Source organism: Musa acuminata, chromosome BXJ1-6, assembly GCF_036884655.1.
Source record: "Musa acuminata AAA Group cultivar baxijiao chromosome BXJ1-6, Cavendish_Baxijiao_AAA, whole genome shotgun sequence".
In the NCBI taxonomy this organism is placed as follows: domain Eukaryota; kingdom Viridiplantae; phylum Streptophyta; class Magnoliopsida; order Zingiberales; family Musaceae; genus Musa; species Musa acuminata.
In genome coordinates this window covers 28,344,491-28,362,663 of record NC_088332.1, presented here as the reverse complement: position 1 = coordinate 28,362,663, position 18,173 = coordinate 28,344,491, and the positions used below count along the sequence as shown (strand labels likewise).

General features: G+C 40.7%; 1 long non-coding RNA gene across 1 annotated transcript; it reads left to right on the top strand.

Moving 5' to 3' along the window:
• Positions 1-3,597: 3,597 nt before the first annotated feature.
• On the top strand, positions 3,598-13,778 carry LOC135676659 (uncharacterized). Its single transcript, XR_010514360.1, has 3 exons — positions 3,598-5,419; positions 7,474-11,424; positions 13,478-13,778. It is a non-coding gene; the product is annotated as an uncharacterized LOC135676659 (long non-coding RNA).
• The last annotated feature ends 4,395 nt before the right edge of the window (positions 13,779-18,173 follow it).

Here is an 18,173-nt window from a genome sequence, read left to right as displayed (position 1 = left end):
GTAGTTAGCACATTGATTAAGTTAGAAATGGGAGGTGATCCCATTAGCTTAATCTTGGGGCAATTGGGCCCCTGAAAGAATCAAATTGGGCCGAATGGATTAACCCATTCGGACCCTGATTGCTGTGGGAGGTGCAACCGCCCAAGCCAGGAGGTAGCACCGCCCAGACTATGTCTCCCAGCGAGTCTGGGCGGTGCAACCGCCTCAGCCAAGAAGTCGCACTGCCCCGGGCTATGTCTCCGAGCGAGAGCTCAAGTTTCGAGCTCTGCCAGGCGGTGCAACCTCCCCAGTCAGGCGGTGCAACCGCCTGAACTCCGTCTTCGAGCTCTGGCATAGAGGTGCAACCGCCCCGACAGAGGTGGCACCGCCCAGAGGCACAGTCTTCGAGCTCTGCCAGGCGGTGCAACCGCCCTAGTTAGGAGGTGCAACCGCCTGATCTCGGAATTCCGGGAATTGACAGATTTGAGCTCCAAATTTGAACTGGGTTGGGGCCTATAAATACCCCACCCATTTAGCACTGAAAGCACAGGACACACACTCGAAATCTTGCTGTCTTTCTATGGTTCTTAGAGCTCAAAACTGCTAGTTCTCCTCTTTCTGTTCTTCAAAGTTTGAGTTGTAAAGAGAGGAGAGAAAACTTCTGTAAGGGTTGTCTCCTAAGCCCGTCAAAAGGAGTGAATCTGTAAGAAGGTGGTTGGCCTTCGCCTATTGAAGGAAGGCCTCTAGTTGACGTCGGTGACCTCGTCGGTGGAGGAAGCCAAAAGTGGAGTAGGTCAAGATTGACCGAACCACTCTAAATCTCGGTTTGTATTTCCTTTGAGCATTTTACCTTCACTAGAAACTTCTCAATAGCTACTGCCCTCTGCGATTTTACGAACAAGTTTCAACGTTTAGACGTAAATCCGCATTTAGACATAAATCTGCTTTTTCGTATGATCATCATATTGCAGATTGCATTTACGTTTTGAGCTTTACCAATACTGCACACTGCCTTTATACTCCTGCTTAAACTACGTCTTATCTAATCAAGTGATTTACGAATCAGCATTTAGACGTAAATCAGTTTCTTCGTACGAACGTCGGATTTCAGTTTGCGCCGATATTCTGGTTTTTATCATAGCTGCAAACTGCCTGCTTAGTTTGACATGAACCTTGATTAGTATCAACTTTCATACAAAAGTTGTTTTTATCGTTCGAACGCAGCTTTCGATTTTAATTGCAGAAAGTTTTCCGCTGCACTAATTCACCCCCCCCCCCCTCTTAGTGCTCTCGATCCTAACAATTGGTATCAGAGCCCGGTTAACTCTCAAATGGATTAAAACCCAAGAGAGATGGCTTACGCCAGAAACCAAGAGGGTCATTCTATTACACGTCCACCCATATTTAATGGGACGGACTACACCTATTGGAAGACCCGAATGAGGATCTTTCTTATCTCTATGGATGTTGAACTTTGGAATCTTGTCGAAAATGGTTTTTCGAAGTCTTCTCTTCCAATGATCGATTGGAATGATTTGGAGAAGAAGGCTTTCGCTCTCAATGGAAAGGCTATGAATGCCTTATTTTGCGTACTTGATAAAAACGAGTTTAATCGTGTTTCGATTTGTGAAACTGCATTCGATATTTGGCACACACTCGAAGTGACTCATGAAGGCACAAGTAGAGTGAAAGAGTCAAAAATCAATCTTTTGTTACACTCTTTCGAACTTTTCCGAATGAAACCGAGTGAGACTATTGGCGACATGTTTACCCGTTTCACGGATGTCGTCAACGGTCTAAAAGGACTCGGAAAAAGTTTTTCGGATTTTGAGCTCGTAAATAAGATTCTAAGATCCCTTCCTAAGAGTTGGGATCCTAAAGTTACTACTATTCAAGAGGCAAAAGATCTAAACAACTTCCCTCTTGAAGAACTAATTGGGTCATTAATGACCTATGAGATGACTTACAAAGCTCATGAAGAGCAAGAAGACATCTTTCCAAAGAACAGGAAGGATATGACACTTAGAACTTTGGAAGACCACTTGAAAGAAAACTCAAGTGATGAGGACTGTGACGATGACTTGGCACTTCTAACAAGAAAATTTAAAAAATTCATTAAAAGAAACAAGTTTAAGAATGACACTAAAAATAAACTTGAACCCAAGAAGGACCAAGTTATTTGCTATGAGTGCAAAAAGCCGGGACACTACAAGAGTGATTGTCCCCAAGCCAAAAAGAGAACAACAAAGAAGAAGGCGCTCAAAGCAACATGGGATGATTCGAGCGCATCCGAAGAAGAGGAGTCCAACACCGAGCAAGTTGCTCATTACGCCTTAATGGCCATCGGAGATGAGGTAACGAATTTATTAGATGCTGATTTATCTTTTGATGAATTATTAAATGCCTTCCATGACTTATTTGATGAATGCAAGATTATCAATAGAAAATACAAATTGCTAAAAAAGGAGCATGATAGTCTTACTTGTGATTTTGATAAGTTAAAAACTGAATATCATGATAGTTTAAATTCATGTATCAAATGCCATGATCTAGAAACTCTCCAAAAAGAAAACCTGCTACTTAAGGACACCTTGAAGAAATTCGAGGTTGGTAGCAAGTCATTGAACATGATCCTTGCAAACAAGGGTCACGTTCCAAAAAGGAGTGGAATTGGATTTGTGAGAAGTCCTCACCTAAATCCAACCACCTTCATAAAAGGCCCCATCTTACATGTTCAACACCAAACCAAATGCAACTTTTGTTGCAAATTTGGACACAAGACGCATTATTGTCCATTTAAGAAAATAAGTCCAAACAAACTGACTTGGGTTCCTAAAGGAACCATGATAAACTCTATGCAACATGATAAACAATGTAGATCTATCTTTGAGGCACCCAAAAGCAAATGGGTACCTAAAAATCATCCTTTCTTGTAGAAACCCACACCATCGCAAGCTAGGAGCAAGAGATGGTACCTTGATAGTGGATGCTCAAGGCATATGACCGGAGATCCATCTCAATTCTCTAAGCTCACTAGTATAGACGAAGGCTATGTCACCTTCGGAGATAACAAGGGTAAAATCATTGGCAAAGGAACCATAGGTAACAAATCCAACTTCTTTATTGAAGATGTTTTGTTAGATGATGGTTTAAAACATAACCTCTTGAGCATTAGTCAATTATGTGATAAAGGATACACTGTCAAATTCGAATCTAATGCTTGCATCATTGAAAAACCACATAAAAACATGTCCATGATTGCATTAAAACAAAATAACGTATACACTATTGACATAAATGATTTGTGTAATGAAATGTGTTTTTCGGTTTTGAATGAGGATGCTTGGCTATGGCATACAAGATTAGGTCATGCTAGCATGAAACTAATCACTCAAATATCATCTAAAGAACTTGTAAGAGGAATTCCTCATATCAAGTTCATCAAAGATAATGTATGTGATGCTTGCCAATTAGGTAAACAAATTAAGGGTAGTTTCAAGACTAAGAATCAAATAAGCACCCCTAGGCCCTTACAATTGATCTATATGGACTTGTTCGGACCAATCTCTACATCGAGTCTAGGAGGTAGCAAATACGCCTTTGTCATTGTTGATGACTATAGCTGTAATATCCCCCACTTTTAAAAATGTATTAATAAGGATTTATATGTAAATTGGGGGACCTATATGTAAATATAGAAATTACAAGGACTAAACTGCTAAGTTGCAAAAAGAAAAAAAAAAAGAAAAGGAAAAACCGAAAATTCGGTATTATCCCACCGCCTCCCACGCAGAGAGAGCGGTGGGGCGTGAGGAGAAGAAGGAGAGTGGTTGAAGAAAAGAAGAAGAAGAGGGAAAAGAAGAGAGGAGGAAGAAGAGAGGAAGAAGAGAAGAAGATGAAGAAGAAGAAGAAGAGGAGGTGGCTGCAGCGAGGGCTGCAGCGAGAAGCTGTGGGGCGTGGGGAGAAGAAGAGAGGAAGAAGAGGGAGAAGAGAAGAAGAAGAAGAAGAGAGGATGATAGCTGCGGCAAGGCTGCAGCGAGGAGGTGTGTGGGGTTGGGGAGGAAAAGGGAAGAGGAGAAGAAAAGAAGGAGAAGAAGAGGGAAAAGAGAGGGAAGAGGGAGAGGAGCGAGAGGTGGCAGCAGCTAGGGCTGCTGCCACCTCTGTTTCCTGCAGGTGGAAACAGAGGAGAGGTGGGGCGTTCGAAGAGGAGAAGAAGAAGAAGAAGGAAGAGAAGAGGAAGAGGAAGAGGAAGCAGGAGAAGAGGTTGTGATACCTCTGTTTCCTGCAGAGGAAACAGAGGAGAGGGTGTGTGTGACGTCGGGGAGAAGAAGGGGAGGAAGAAGAAGAAGAGAAGAAGAAGAAAGGAAGGAGAGGAAGAAGAGAAGGGAAAGGAGGAGCTGCGGCTGCGGCGGTGGCAGCTGCAGCTGGAAGAGAAGGAGAGGAAGAGATGGTGAGGAAGAAGAGAAGAAGTAGAAGCGGGTGAAGAGGCGGCACCTCTGTTTCCTGCAGGAGGAAACAGAGGAAAGGAGGTGCTGTTCGTCGGGGAGAAGAAGGGGGCTGCAGCTGCAGCGATGGCAGCTGCAGCTGGAAGAGAAGAAGAAGAGGAAGATGAGCAGGGGAGGAGGGAGAGGTTGCGGCCGTGGCTGCGGCCGCGACTGCAGCAGTTGCAGCGGGGAGAGAAGAAGAAGAAAGGAAGGAGAAGGAAGAGGAGAAGGGAAAGAAGTAGCTGCGGCTGCGGTTGTGGCAGCTGCAGCTGTGGCAGGGAAAGAGGAAGAGAAAAAGGAAAGGAAGAAGAAGAGAAAGGGAAGGAGAGGAAGAAGAGAGGAAGAGGAGAAGGGGCTGCGGCTGCGGCGATGGCAGCTGCAGCTGTGGCTGGGAAAGAAGAGAAGGAAAGGAAGAAGAAGAGAAAGGGAAGGAGAGGAAGAAGAGAGGAAGAGGAGAAGGGGTGGCAGCTGCGGCAGTGGCAGCTGCAGCTGGAAGAGGAGGAGGAAATAGAGCAGGGGAGGAAGAAGAGGCTGCGAGTGTGGTGGCTGCGGCCGTGGCTGCGACTCCGGCTGCGGCTGCGACGTTGGCTGCGGTAGCTGCGGCAGCGGTGGTGGCTGCAGTAGCTGCAGTAGCTGCTTTTGGGAAAGAGAAAGAGTAGGAACGAGAGAAGGGAAGATGGAAATAGTGCAGTGGAAGGGGGCTGCGGTTGTGACCGCAGTTGCGATTGTGGCAGCGGCAGCGGCGGCGGCTGTGGCAGCTGCGTTTGGGAAAGAAAAAGAAGGAATGAGAGTAAGAGAGAGAGCAGGTGACTGTGCCTCGATGTTCGACACGTGATGTAGTTACGAAGAAAGGAAGAAAACGGGAGCACAAAACGAAACAGAGAGAGGACACGGAGGAAAAGTAGAAAGATTGGACTGGCACCTTCCTTGGATATTCAGATCAAAATATTTGAAAGGCAAGTTCCCTGATCGTTTCTCCTATAATTGCTCTGATATTTCTTATTTCAAGTTCCCTGATCGTTTCTCCTATAATTGCTCTGATATTTCTTATTGCAAGTTCCCTGATCGTTCCTCCTATAATTGCTCTAATCTTTCCTATTGCAAGTATCTTGATCATTCCTCACTGCCATTTTATCTCTACATTTGCTTTGAATATGAGGAACTTTGAATTGTTCTAGCCTTGCATTTGATATATCTCCTGTTTAGACGTAACAATTCGAATCTGTGCAACTTCTGATATTCTGACCTTTTGATACCGAGCTGCCTATAAGTCTTTGTTGGAAACTCTGATTTGTTCAAAACTGATTTCATTGGAAACTAGACTCGTAGACCTTTCTTTGATATATGGATTGAAAGATTTGGAATCCAAACACCTGTCCAGTTGTCTGTTGAATCTGACATTATGAATTCTGCCAACAGAGATTTTGTTCTACGACACTTGCTTACCAAATTATTTGTAACTCTCTCTGTTGGACAGTTCAATTCATATGAAGCCTGTCTTATCTGAAAGTATTATCCAATGATTATTTTTGAGTAAATTGGAGCACGATTGATAGTTTGAATCATTTGTTCAATGTGCCTTCTGTATTCTGCCAGAAATCGAGCTTTGGTCGATTTCTCATATTCTGGTTTCATTCCTTTGGAGATTGATATCATTTAGCCTTCTTATTCAATTGAGCTTTATATTACTGCTTTGAATTCTTGTATGCTCTTGTCCTTAAAATTATTTGCATTCTTGAAAACTATTGTGTAACGTTTATGCTATATCGTATTGACTCATATAGGCACATGTATATCCTATTGTTCCGCATTTGCTTTCGATATGTGCCTATTCCAGTTTCATTCCTTTAGACATTGAATTCATCAAATCTTCTTATTGAATTGAGTTATATGTGATTGCTTGGATTCCATTTGTGGCCTTGCTTTCAATTCCTTTCAAATCTGAATATACTTGTGAAAGATTATTGCTTACTTCGGATTGACTCGTAAAGGCACATGTACGTTTTGTTGTTCCGCGTGTGCTTCCAATATATGCTACTTATTGTTGAAACTGCCCTTTTGTACTCTGGTGTGTGGGATTGTCTGGACCTTTGCCAGAAATGGTAAAGGGTATGTGCTATTTGCCCGCTATGTGGGGTCCCGCTACGAGGGATATTCTGTTTGCGCTTGTTGCCCGCTACGTGGGTATGTGATTAGAGCCTGCGATGCTCTGCCGGCCCCCTTTGACTTCACCTAGACGTGAGTGGATGGAGCTCCCAGACGTGGGAGACTTTTGTCAGGTGGTCATTCAGAAATGGATGAATCACATTCTGACTGAGATCCCACTACACCCTCTATGTGTTTGATATGACATCCAGAGTTTTGGTGAGTTTGTTTCTGTTCATACTCTGGATAAGATTGATATGATTGCAACGTCAAGGACGACGTTTGAGCTCTTGTACGATATGTGTACCGATATGCTTTGAAAGGCTTCATTCCCTGATGATTTTGTTTCGAAATGTTTCATATGCCGTTGATATGCTTCGGAACATTTTATATGCCATTGATAAGCTTGATATGTTTCCTTTGCTTCTGATATGCTCCAATTATGCTGTGCTCCATTTGCTATGAACTGATATGTTCTTATATGTCCTATTTGCCATTGATATGCTCCAATTACTCTGTGCTCCATTTGCTATGAACTGATATGTTCTGAAATGTCCTATCTACCATTGATATGCTCCAAATTACTCTGTGCTCCATTTGCTATGAGCTGATTTGTTCTGAAATGTCCTATCTGCCATTGATATGTTCCAATTACTCTATGCTCCATTCGTTATGGATCAAATATGTTATGAATGACATGATACGTATGATTTGGTATCTATTGAGATGGTATCCTTGAGAATTCTGGTATTCTGCCTTGCATTATGATACCTTACTCGTTTCAAACTGTTCCTTTTGTTCTGAATATGCTTTGTCACTTGCTGAGCCGTTTTTGGCTCACTCCGTTGTTATATAAACCTTTCAGGTCAGCTTGTCACTCTTCGAGATGTTTGATTTGGGCCGAGGCAGTGGATAGCTATTCAGAATTATGGGCAAGTCCTGTTGGTTGTTATGCTATTGTTGTATAAGCATATTTTGTATGTAATGAATTGTTCTGATGATCGAAATGGATATACTGTGTAAAAGTGTTAGAAGATCTCTCTTATTTGGAATTTCGGAATGTTAAGTCTAATTTATGACGATATGAACTTGTGGTGAATAGTTGGAGTTCTGATTGTATAATTTATTTAGCTTTTGGATTTATAAATGTTGTTCATGTTTGTCAAGTTGGCTTGGGTTGCCATAAATGTGAATTATCGAGTGATGTGATATATGATTTTAAAATGCACAGGTTTTATGGATGTGAATTTGATTGAATGTTTTTCAGTGTCCTCAAACGTTAGTTTGGATCCTGGATTGGTCTGTGATGAATGTTTTAAAAATCATGGATATATTTTGAGGGGCGTGACAGAGGTGGTATCAGAGCATTGTTTGAGGATTACTGAAATATTTGATATGTTGACGTGCAAAATATATTGAGGTCTAATGAACTATAGTGATTGGTGGAAATTTTCTTTGTTGTATTTTAGGAATCTGGGATGATGAGGACATTTGGTCCTCCTATTTCATTGTTTCTGATTAATTAAGGGGAATGAAAGGATTGATTGGGGATATTGAATCTGAGTGGCGCAGCGGAAGCATGGTGGACCTAATTTCATTGGTGGTAGAAAAATGAATGATGCAAACAGAGAAGATATTTGATGTACAAAATTGTTTTGATGATCAAAAGATTTCTTTTGCCACCTTATATTGGAAGTAGAGGCTGATTATTATTGGCAACAATGAAAAGAATTTTTGGAGATCAGTGACAAGAATGATAAGGACAAGTTTACCAATAAGAATATGATTGGAAATGAATCAGAAAGTAATGACAAGAGGGTCAAGACATTTGGATTTGAAAAGGAAAGTCACCACCAAAGACTTAATCATGTGTGAATTACAAGTTAAATTATGAAACAAGTTTGTGTTTTCGGGTGATTGGAGTCTATTTTGCTTGTAGAAAGTTGGATCATAAAATAAAAGTTTGCCCTTTGAACAAGAAGAAAGAGTCACTGCCTCCTAAATCATCAGCCCATGTCAGAGTGTATGCTATCACTGAATATGATTCTAAGACTTCTGAATTAGTGGTCGAAGGTATTATGTATGTTTATGAAAGAATGCAAATATTTGTTTGAACATGGGTTCTATCTACGATTTGATTCGTAACATATTGCCTATCACTTGGGTATTCAACCTAGACCACTGTATTATGTGATATATGTAAGTACAATCATTGGAGATTCTTTGATAACGAACTTGAATATGGTCCTCTTGTCTGATTTTTGTTGGAGAACTTGAACTTTTGCTGATTTAGTTCTCCTAGAGATTTGGAGTTATGATATTATACTTGGTATGCATTGGCTATCTTCTTATCATACCAGTATGGATTGGTATATAACAAATGATCACTTTTTGCATATTTGATCAGCCGATCTTTTATTTTGAGAGTATTGGACATTATTTATCTCCTTGCCTAATGTATCCCAGGATGACTTGCCTGGATTACCTCCAAATGTGATTTTGCTTTTGATTTGGTCCTTGGGACAATCCCTATATCTAAGCCTCTCTGCAGAATGATATCATGTGGAATTAGAAAAACAACTACAAGGATTCTTAAATGAGGATTTTATTTGGCTTAATATTTTATCATGGGGTGCTATGGTGTTAGTTAAAAAGATGGATGGAACATGGAGGCTTTGTATTGATTATGGATAGTTGAATCAGGTGATCATCAAAAACGAGTATTTTCTGAAGTAACGATTTGCTTGATTAATTACAGGTGCGCAAGTATTTTTGAAAGATTGATTGAATGTCGGGTTTACCATCTATTGAGAATCAAGAAGGAGAATATTTCGGTCACTCTTGGAAAATTGTGTAATTGTATTGAATTGATGAAATTATTTAAGAGTAGGAGGAGGAAATAAAGAAATCATAAAGAAATCTTTTCATCGATTGAGCTATGACCAATTTAGAGGACTAAATTTTCTTTTAAGGGGGGGAGAGTGTAATATCCCCCACTTTTAAAAATGTATTAATAAGGATTTATATGTAAATTGGGGGACCTATATGTAAATATAGAAATTACAAGGACTAAACTGCTAAGTTGCAAAAAGAAAAAAAAAAAGAAAAGGAAAAACCGAAAATTCGGTATTATACCACCGCCTCCCACGCACTCTGTTTCTTTCCAGAAACAGAGAGAGCGGTGGGGCGTGAGGAGAAGAAGGAGAGTGGTTGAAGAAAAGAAGAAGAAGAGGGAAAAGAAGAGAGGAGGAAGAAGAGAGGAAGAAGAGGGAGAAGAGAAGAAGATGAAGAAGAAGAAGAAGAGGAGGTGGCTGCAGCGAGAAGCTGTGGGGCGTGGGGAGAAGAAGAGAGGAAGAAGAGGGAGAAGAGAAGAAGAAGAAGAAGAGAGGATGATAGCTGCGGCAAGGCTGCAGCGAGGAGGTGTGTGGGGTTGGGGAGGAAAAGGGAAGAGGAGAAGAAAAGAAGGAGAAGAAGAGGGAAAAGAGAGGGAAGAGGGAGAGGAGCGAGAGGTGGCAGCAGCTAGGGCTGCAGCACCTCTGTTTCCTGCAGGTGGAAACAGAGGAGAGGTGGGGCGTTCGAAGAGGAGAAGAAGAAGAAGAAGGAAGAGAAGAGGAAGAAGAAGAGGAAGCAGAAGAAGAGGTTGTGATACCTCTGTTTCCTGCAGAGGAAACAGAGGAGAGGGTGTGTGTGACGTCGGGGAGAAGAAGGGGAGGAAGAAGAAGAAGAGAAGAAGAAGAAAGGAAGGAGAGGAAGAAGAGAAGGGAAAGGAGGAGCTGCGGCTGCGGCGGTGGCAGCTGCAGCTGGAAGAGAAGGAGAGGAAGAGGTGGTGAGGAAGAAGAGAAGAAGTAGAAGCGGGTGAAGAGGCGGCACCTCTGTTTCCTGCAGGAGGAAACAGAGGAAAGGAGGTGCTGTTCGTCGGGGAGAAGAAGGGGGCTGCAGCTGCGGCGATGGCAGCTGCAGCTGGAAGAGAAGAAGAAGAGGAAGATGAGCAGGGGAGGAGGGAGAGGTTGCGGCCGTGGCTGCGGCCGCGACTGCAGCAGTTGCAGCGGGGAGAGAAGAAGAAGAAAGGAAGGAGAAGGAAGAGGAGAAGGGAAAGAAGTAGCTGCGGCTGCGGTTGTGGCAGCTGCAGCTGTGGCAGGGAAAGAGGAAGAGAAAAAGGAAAGGAAGAAGAAGAGAAAGGGAAGGAGAGGAAGAAGAGAGGAAGAGGAGAAGGGGCTGCGGCTGCGGCGATGGCAGCTGCAGCTGTGGCTGGGAAAGAAGAGAAGGAAAGGAAGAAGAAGAGAAAGGGAAGGAGAGGAAGAAGAGAGGAAGAGGAGAAGGGGTGGCAGCTGCGGCAGTGGCAGCTGCAGCTGGAAGAGGAGGAGGAAATAGAGCAGGGGAGGAAGAAGAGGCTGCGAGTGTGGTGGCTGCGGCCGTGGCTGCGACTCCGGCTGTGGCTGCGACGTTGGCTGCGGTAGCTACGGCAGCGGTGGTGGCTGCAGTAGCTGCAGTAGCTGCTTTTGGGAAAGAGAAAGAGTAGGAACGAGAGAAGGGAAGATGGAAATAGTGCAGTGGAAGGGGGCTGCGGTTGTGACCGCAGTTGCGATTGTGGCAGCGGCAGCGGCGGCGGCTGTGGCAGCTGCGTTTGGGAAAGAAAAAGAAGGAATGAGAGTAAGAGAGAGAGCAGGTGACTGTGCCTCGATGTTCGACACGTGATGTAGTTACGAAGAAAGGAAGAAAACGGGAGCATAAAACGAAACAGAGAGAGGACACGGAGGAAAAGTAGAAAGATTGGACTGGCACCTTCCTTGGATATTCAGATCAAAATATTTGAAAGGCAAGTTCCCTGATCGTTTCTCCTATAATTGCTCTGATATTTCTTATTTCAAGTTCCCTGATCGTTTCTCCTATAATTGCTTTGATATTTCTTATTGCAAGTTCCCTGATCGTTCCTCCTATAATTGCTCTAATCTTTCCTATTGCAAGTATCTTGATCGTTCCTCACTGCCATTTTATCTCTACATTTGCTTTGAATATGAGGAACTTTGAATTGTTCTAGCCTTGCATTTGATATATCTCCTGTTTAGACGTAACAATTCGAATCTGTGCAACTTCTGATATTCTGACCTTTTGATACCGAGCTGCCTATAAGTCTTTGTTGGAAACTCTGATTTGTTCAAAACTGATTTCATTGGAAACTAGACTCGTAGACCTTTCTTTGATATATGGATTGAAAGATTTGGAATCCAAACACCTGTCCAGTTGTCTGTTGAATCTGACATTATGAATTCTGCCAACAGAGATTTTGTTCTACGACACTTGCTTACCAAATTATTTGTAACTCTCTCTGTTGGACAGTTCAATTCATATGAAGCCTGTCTTATCTGAAAGTATTATCCAATGATTATTTTTGAGTAAATTGGAGCACGATTGATAGTTTGAATCATTTGTTCAATGTGCCTTCTGTATTCTGCCAGAAATCGAGCTTTGGTCGATTTCTCATATTCTGGTTTCATTCCTTTGGAGATTGATATCATTTAGCCTTCTTATTCAATTGAGCTTTATATTACTGCTTTGAATTCTTGTATGCTCTTGTCCTTAAAATTATTTGCATTCTTGAAAACTATTGTGTAACGTTTATGCTATATCGTATTGACTCATATAGGCACATGTATATCCTATTGTTCCGCATTTGCTTTCGATATGTGCCTATTCCAGTTTCATTCCTTTGGACATTGAATTCATCAAATCTTCTTATTGAATTGAGTTATATGTGATTTCTTGGATTCCATTTGTGCCCTTGCTTTCAATTCCTTTCAAATCTGAATATACTTGTGAAAGATTATTGCTTACTTCGGATTGACTCGTAAAGGCACATGTACGTTTTGTTGTTCCGCGTGTACTTCCAATATATGCTACTTATTGTTGAAACTGCCCTTTTGTACTCTGGTGTGTGGGATTGTCTGGACCTTTGCCAGAAATGGTAAAGGGTATGCGCTATTTGCCCGCTATGTGGGGTCCCGCTATGAGGGATATTCTGTTTGCGCTTGTTGCCCGCTACGTGGGTATGTGATTAGAGCCTGCGATGCTCTGCCGGCCCCCTTTGACTTCACCTAGACGTGGGTGGATGGAGCTCCCAGACGTGGGAGACTTTTGTCAGGTGGTCATTCAGAAATGGATGAATCACATTCTAACTGAGATCCCACTACACCCTCTATGTGTTTGATATGACATCCAGAGTTTTGGTGAGTTTGTTTCTGTTCATACTCTGGATAAGATTGATATGATTGCAACGTCAAGGACGACGTTTGAGCTCTTGTACGATATGTGTACCGATATGCTCTGAAAGGCTTCATTCCTGATGATTTTGTTTCGAAATGTTCCATATGCCGTTGATATGCTTCGGAACATTTTATATGCCATTGATAAGCTTGATATGTTTCCTTTGCTTCTGATATGCTCCAATTACGCTGTGCTCCATTTGCTATGAACTGATATGTTCTTATATGTCCTATTTGCCATTGATATGCTCCAATTACTCTGTGCTCCATTTGCTATGAACTGATATGTTCTGAAATGTCCTATCTACCATTGATATGCTCCAAATTACTCTGTGCTCCATTTGCTATGAGCTGATTTGTTCTGAAATGTCCTATCTGCCATTGATATGTTCCAATTACTCTATGCTCCATTCGTTATGGATCAAATATGTTATGAATGACATGATACGTATGATTTGGTATCTATTGAGATGGTATCCTTGAGAATTCTGGTATTCTGCCTTGCATTATGATACTTTACTCGTTTCAAACTGTTCCTTTTGTTCTGAATATGCTTTGTCACTTGCTGAGCCGTTTTTGGCTCACTCCGTTGTTATATAAACCTTTCAGGTCAGCTTGTCACTCTTCGAGATGTTTGATTTGGGCTGAGGCAGTGGATAGCTATTCAGAATTATGGGCAAGTCCTGTTGGTTGTTATGCTATTGTTGTATAAGCATATTTTGTATGTAATGAATTGTTCTGATGATCGAAATGGATATACTGTGTAAAAGTGTTAGAAGATCTCTCTTATTTGGAATTTCGGAATGTTAAGTCTAATTTATGACGATATGAACTTGTGGTGAATAGTTGGAGTTCTGATTGTATAATTTATTTAGCTTGTGGATTTATAAATGTTGTTCATGTTTGTCAAGTTGGCTTGGGTTGCCATAAATGTGAATTATCGAGTGATGTGATATATGATTTTAAAATGCACAGGTTTTATGGATGTGAATTTGATTGAATGTTTTTCAGTGTCCTCAAACGTTAGTTTGGATCCTGGATTGGTCTGTGATAAATGTTTTAAAAATCATGGATATATTTTGAGGGGCGTGACAATAGCAGATATACATGGACCTACTTCTTAAATTAGAAAAATGAATGCTTTAGATATTTTACCAAGTTTTGTAAACTTGTTCAAAATGAGAAGGGTTCTATGATTTCGTCAATTAGAAGTGATCATGGTGGAGAATTTCAAAACCATGATTTCCAAGAATTCTGTAAACTCAATGGATACAACCATAATTTCTCTACTCCAAGAAATCCTCAACAAAATGGGGTAGTAGAAAGAAAAAATCGAAATTTACAAGAAATGGCAAGAACCATGTTGAATGAACATAGCCTACCCAAATATTTTTGGGCCGAAGCCGTAAACACTGTATGCTATATTTTGAATAGAGTTCTAGTAAGACCCCTACTCACCAAAACTACTTATGAGTTATGGAATAACAAAAAACCCAATGTTTCATACTTTAAAGTCTTTGGGTGTAAGTGTTTTTATCTTGAATGAAAAAGATAACTTAGGAAAATTTGATGCTAAATCCGATGAAGGAATCTTTCTTGGTTATTCTTCGGTTTCTAAAGCTTTTCGTATCTTCAATAAAAGAACTTTAATTATTGAAGAATCCATTCATGTTGTTTTCAATGAGATTTCCGAAATTAGGAAAAATGATCTTGATGATGATGTTAATTTTGATTCCTTGAATTTAAATGAAACCCCGTCTCCAACTGGCAACTTGGATGCATCCACTTCCTAGATTTCCTTACCCAAGGATTGGAAGTATGTAGATGCTCATCCTAAGGAGCTAATCTTAGGGGACACATCAAAGGGGGTTCAAACACGATCTTCTTTTAAAAATTTTTATGCCAACGCCTCTTTTCTCTCTTAAATTGAACCCAAATGTGTTGATGAAGCCATGAAAGATGATTCATGGATTATCGCAATGCAAGATGAATTGAATCAATTTGAGAGAAATGAGGTGTGGACGCTTATTCCTAGGCCAAATGACCATTTAGTTATTGGTACTAAATGGGTCTTTAGAAACAAGCAAGATGAAAATGGTATCGTGGTTAGAAACAAGGCTAGATTAGTGGCCAAAGGTTTCAACCAAGAAGAAGGTATCGATTATGAAGAAACCTTCGCTCTTGTGGCTCGATTAGGAGCCTTAAGGATGCTCCTTGCCTACGCTAGTAGTAATAATTTTAAGTTGTTTCAAATGGATATTAAAAGCGCTTTTCTTAATGGCTTTATTTCCGAAGAAGTCTATGTTGAACAACCTCCTAGATTTGAAAATAATAGTCTCCCTAATCATGTGTTTAGATTAACTAAAGCTCTCTATGGTTTAAAACAAGCTCCAAGGGCTTGGTATGAGAGACTTAGTTCTTTTCTATTGAAAATATTTTCATAAAAGGCAAGGTTGATACTACATTATTCATCAAGAATTTTGAAAATAATTTTCTCATTATTCAAATTTATGTTGATGATATTATCTTTGGTTCTACGAATGAATCTCTCTGTGAATCTTTTGCTAAAACTATGAGTCTTGAATTCGAAATGAGTTTAATGGGAGAGTTAACATTCTTCTTAGGTTTACAAATCAAACAACTAAGCAATGGCATCTTTATTAGTCAAACTAAATATGCTATGAATTTACTAAAGAAGTTTAATATGAAGAACTCAAAAGCCATTAACACTCCTATAAGCACCTCCACTAAGTTAGAAATTGACGAAAGTGGAGAAAGCTTCGATCAAAAAACTAATAGGGGTATGATAGGAAGTTTACTTTACCTCACTGCAACAAGACCAGACATCATGTTCAGTGTAGGACTTTGTGCTAGATTTCAATCAAACCCTAAGATATCTCATCTCAAAGCAGTTAAAAGAATACTCAGATATCTTAATGGTACCACAAATCTAGGATTATGGTACCCAAAATAAGAGAATCTTGAGTTAATTGCTTATGTTGATGCGGACTTTGCTGGCTGTAGATTAGATAGAAAAAGCACATCAGGAACATGTCAATTCTTAGGACATGCCCTTGTTTCCTGGTCATCTAAGAAACAAAACTCGGTTGCACTATCAACAACCGAAGCTGAATATATTGCAGCAAGTGCATGCTGTGCACAAGTTGTATGGATGAAAAACACCTTAGAAGATTATAAAGTTCATCTTAAAAATATTCTAATTAAATGTGATAACACAAGTGCAATATGCTTAACAAAGAACCCTATACAACACTCAAGAACAAAACATATTGATATTAGACATCACTTTATACGAGATCATGTTACGAATCATGATGTAATCATAGAGTTCATTGATACTAAACATCAACTAGCTGATATTTTTACAAAACCTCTAAGTGAAGAACAATTTGATTTTATAAGAAGAGAATTAGGAATGTTGATGTGTCCGAATACTTAAACTAGCTAAAATTATTTTTCGGACTTTATTGAATGATCAAATCACTTGATTAGTATTACATGCTTTGGTATCACTTGATCAAATAACATGTTGGAAATTATGTTTTGGAAAAGTTCATTTCATTTTCAGATTTGCTTAACAATTTGAATGCTAAAAATCGGATTTTCCTGTACACTCTTATGTATATATTTTTTTTGGAAAAATGAGTTTCCTCTTTCATGCACAAAGAATTATAACATACAAGGAGAAGAGGTATTCAAAGCATTATATGTGTCATGCCTTCCTTTATATGCTTGATAACCTGCTTATATTGTTCTCCTGGAATCACATCTACCATGCATTTTTGTTGATGACAAAGGGGAAGAAATATATGAATTGATATGTTTGCTATCACTGATGTTGATATGGTTGCTATCACTGATGCTGATATGCTATCACTGATGTTGATATGGTTGCTATCACTGATGCTGATATGTTTGCTATCACTGATGTTGATATGGTTGCTATCACTGATGCTATGATTAGGCCATACTTGCATCACCAAGAAAAATATGATTGCTATCATTGCTATGATTAGGCTATACTTGCATCACCAAGAAATATATGATTGCTATCATTACTATATTCCTTGTATCAAGATATCAAACAAAAATTTGCATCGTACGAACTGATATCTTACCATGTGATGCAATGCTACACTTGCTAAATATTCAAAATGTGTATATCATGTAATGATATCAAAATCTTGCTTCACAGCTTTACATGTCGATATCTTACAATATGAAGAATTGCTACAATTACCATCATTCAAACTTGTTATATTTGAAAATGAATGTCAAGCCTTGACATCATCTTCAAAGAGATACATCATGATAGGAATCATGATGGGAATATGTCTCTTGAATTTATAAAGTTTTTAAATTTAAGAAGTATGGCATATAGATAGGGGGAGTTAAGGTTAACTCCATTATCAATTGATTGTCATCATCAAAAAGGGGGAGATTGTTGAATCTCGGATTTTGATGATGAAATCAATTGTCAATTGTTTGTCTAATCTGTGTGTTAAGATAAGTGTGCAGGATTAACTACGATGAAAGTAAGACATGCAGCAGGAGTTGCGTCGGAGTCATGACAATGATCACGTTGGGAGTTCAAGAGTTCGACGGAAGTTCGGACAGTCGTCGGAGGTTCTGCGGGAACAAATCCGAGAAGTCCAAAAGCTTGCCAAAGGAGCTCGTCGGAACTTGCCAAGTGGATCGTCACAAGTCCAGGAGTTTGCCGGAAGTCCGCAGGAGGATCACCGAGGGTTCGTCGGATGATCGACGGAAGTTCGCCGGAAACTCGCCGGAAGAAGCGATTGACGCACCGGAGCAAGCTGCAGAATATGTCTTAGGAAATAATCATAGTTAGTACATTGATTAAGTTAGAAATGGGAGGTGATCCCATTAGCTTAATCTTGGGGCAATTGGGCCCCTGAAAGAATCAAATTGGGCCGAATGGATTAACCCATTCGGACCCTGATTGCTGTGGGAGGTGCAACCGCCCAAGCCAGGAGGTAGCACCGCCCCGACTATGTCTCCCAGCGAGACTAGGCGGTGCAACCGCCCCAGCCAAGAGGTGGCACCGCCCCGGGCTCAGTCTCCGAGCGAGATTGGGCGGTGTAACCTCTTCTGTCAAGAGGTAGCACCGCCAGAGCTCAAGTTTCGAGCTCTGCCAGGCGGTGCAACCTCCCCAGTCAGGCGGTGCAACCGCCTGAGCTCGGTCTTCGAGCTCTGGCAAAGAGGTGCAACCGCCCCTGACAGAGGTGGCACCGCCTAGAGGCTCAGTCTTCGAGCTCTACCAGTC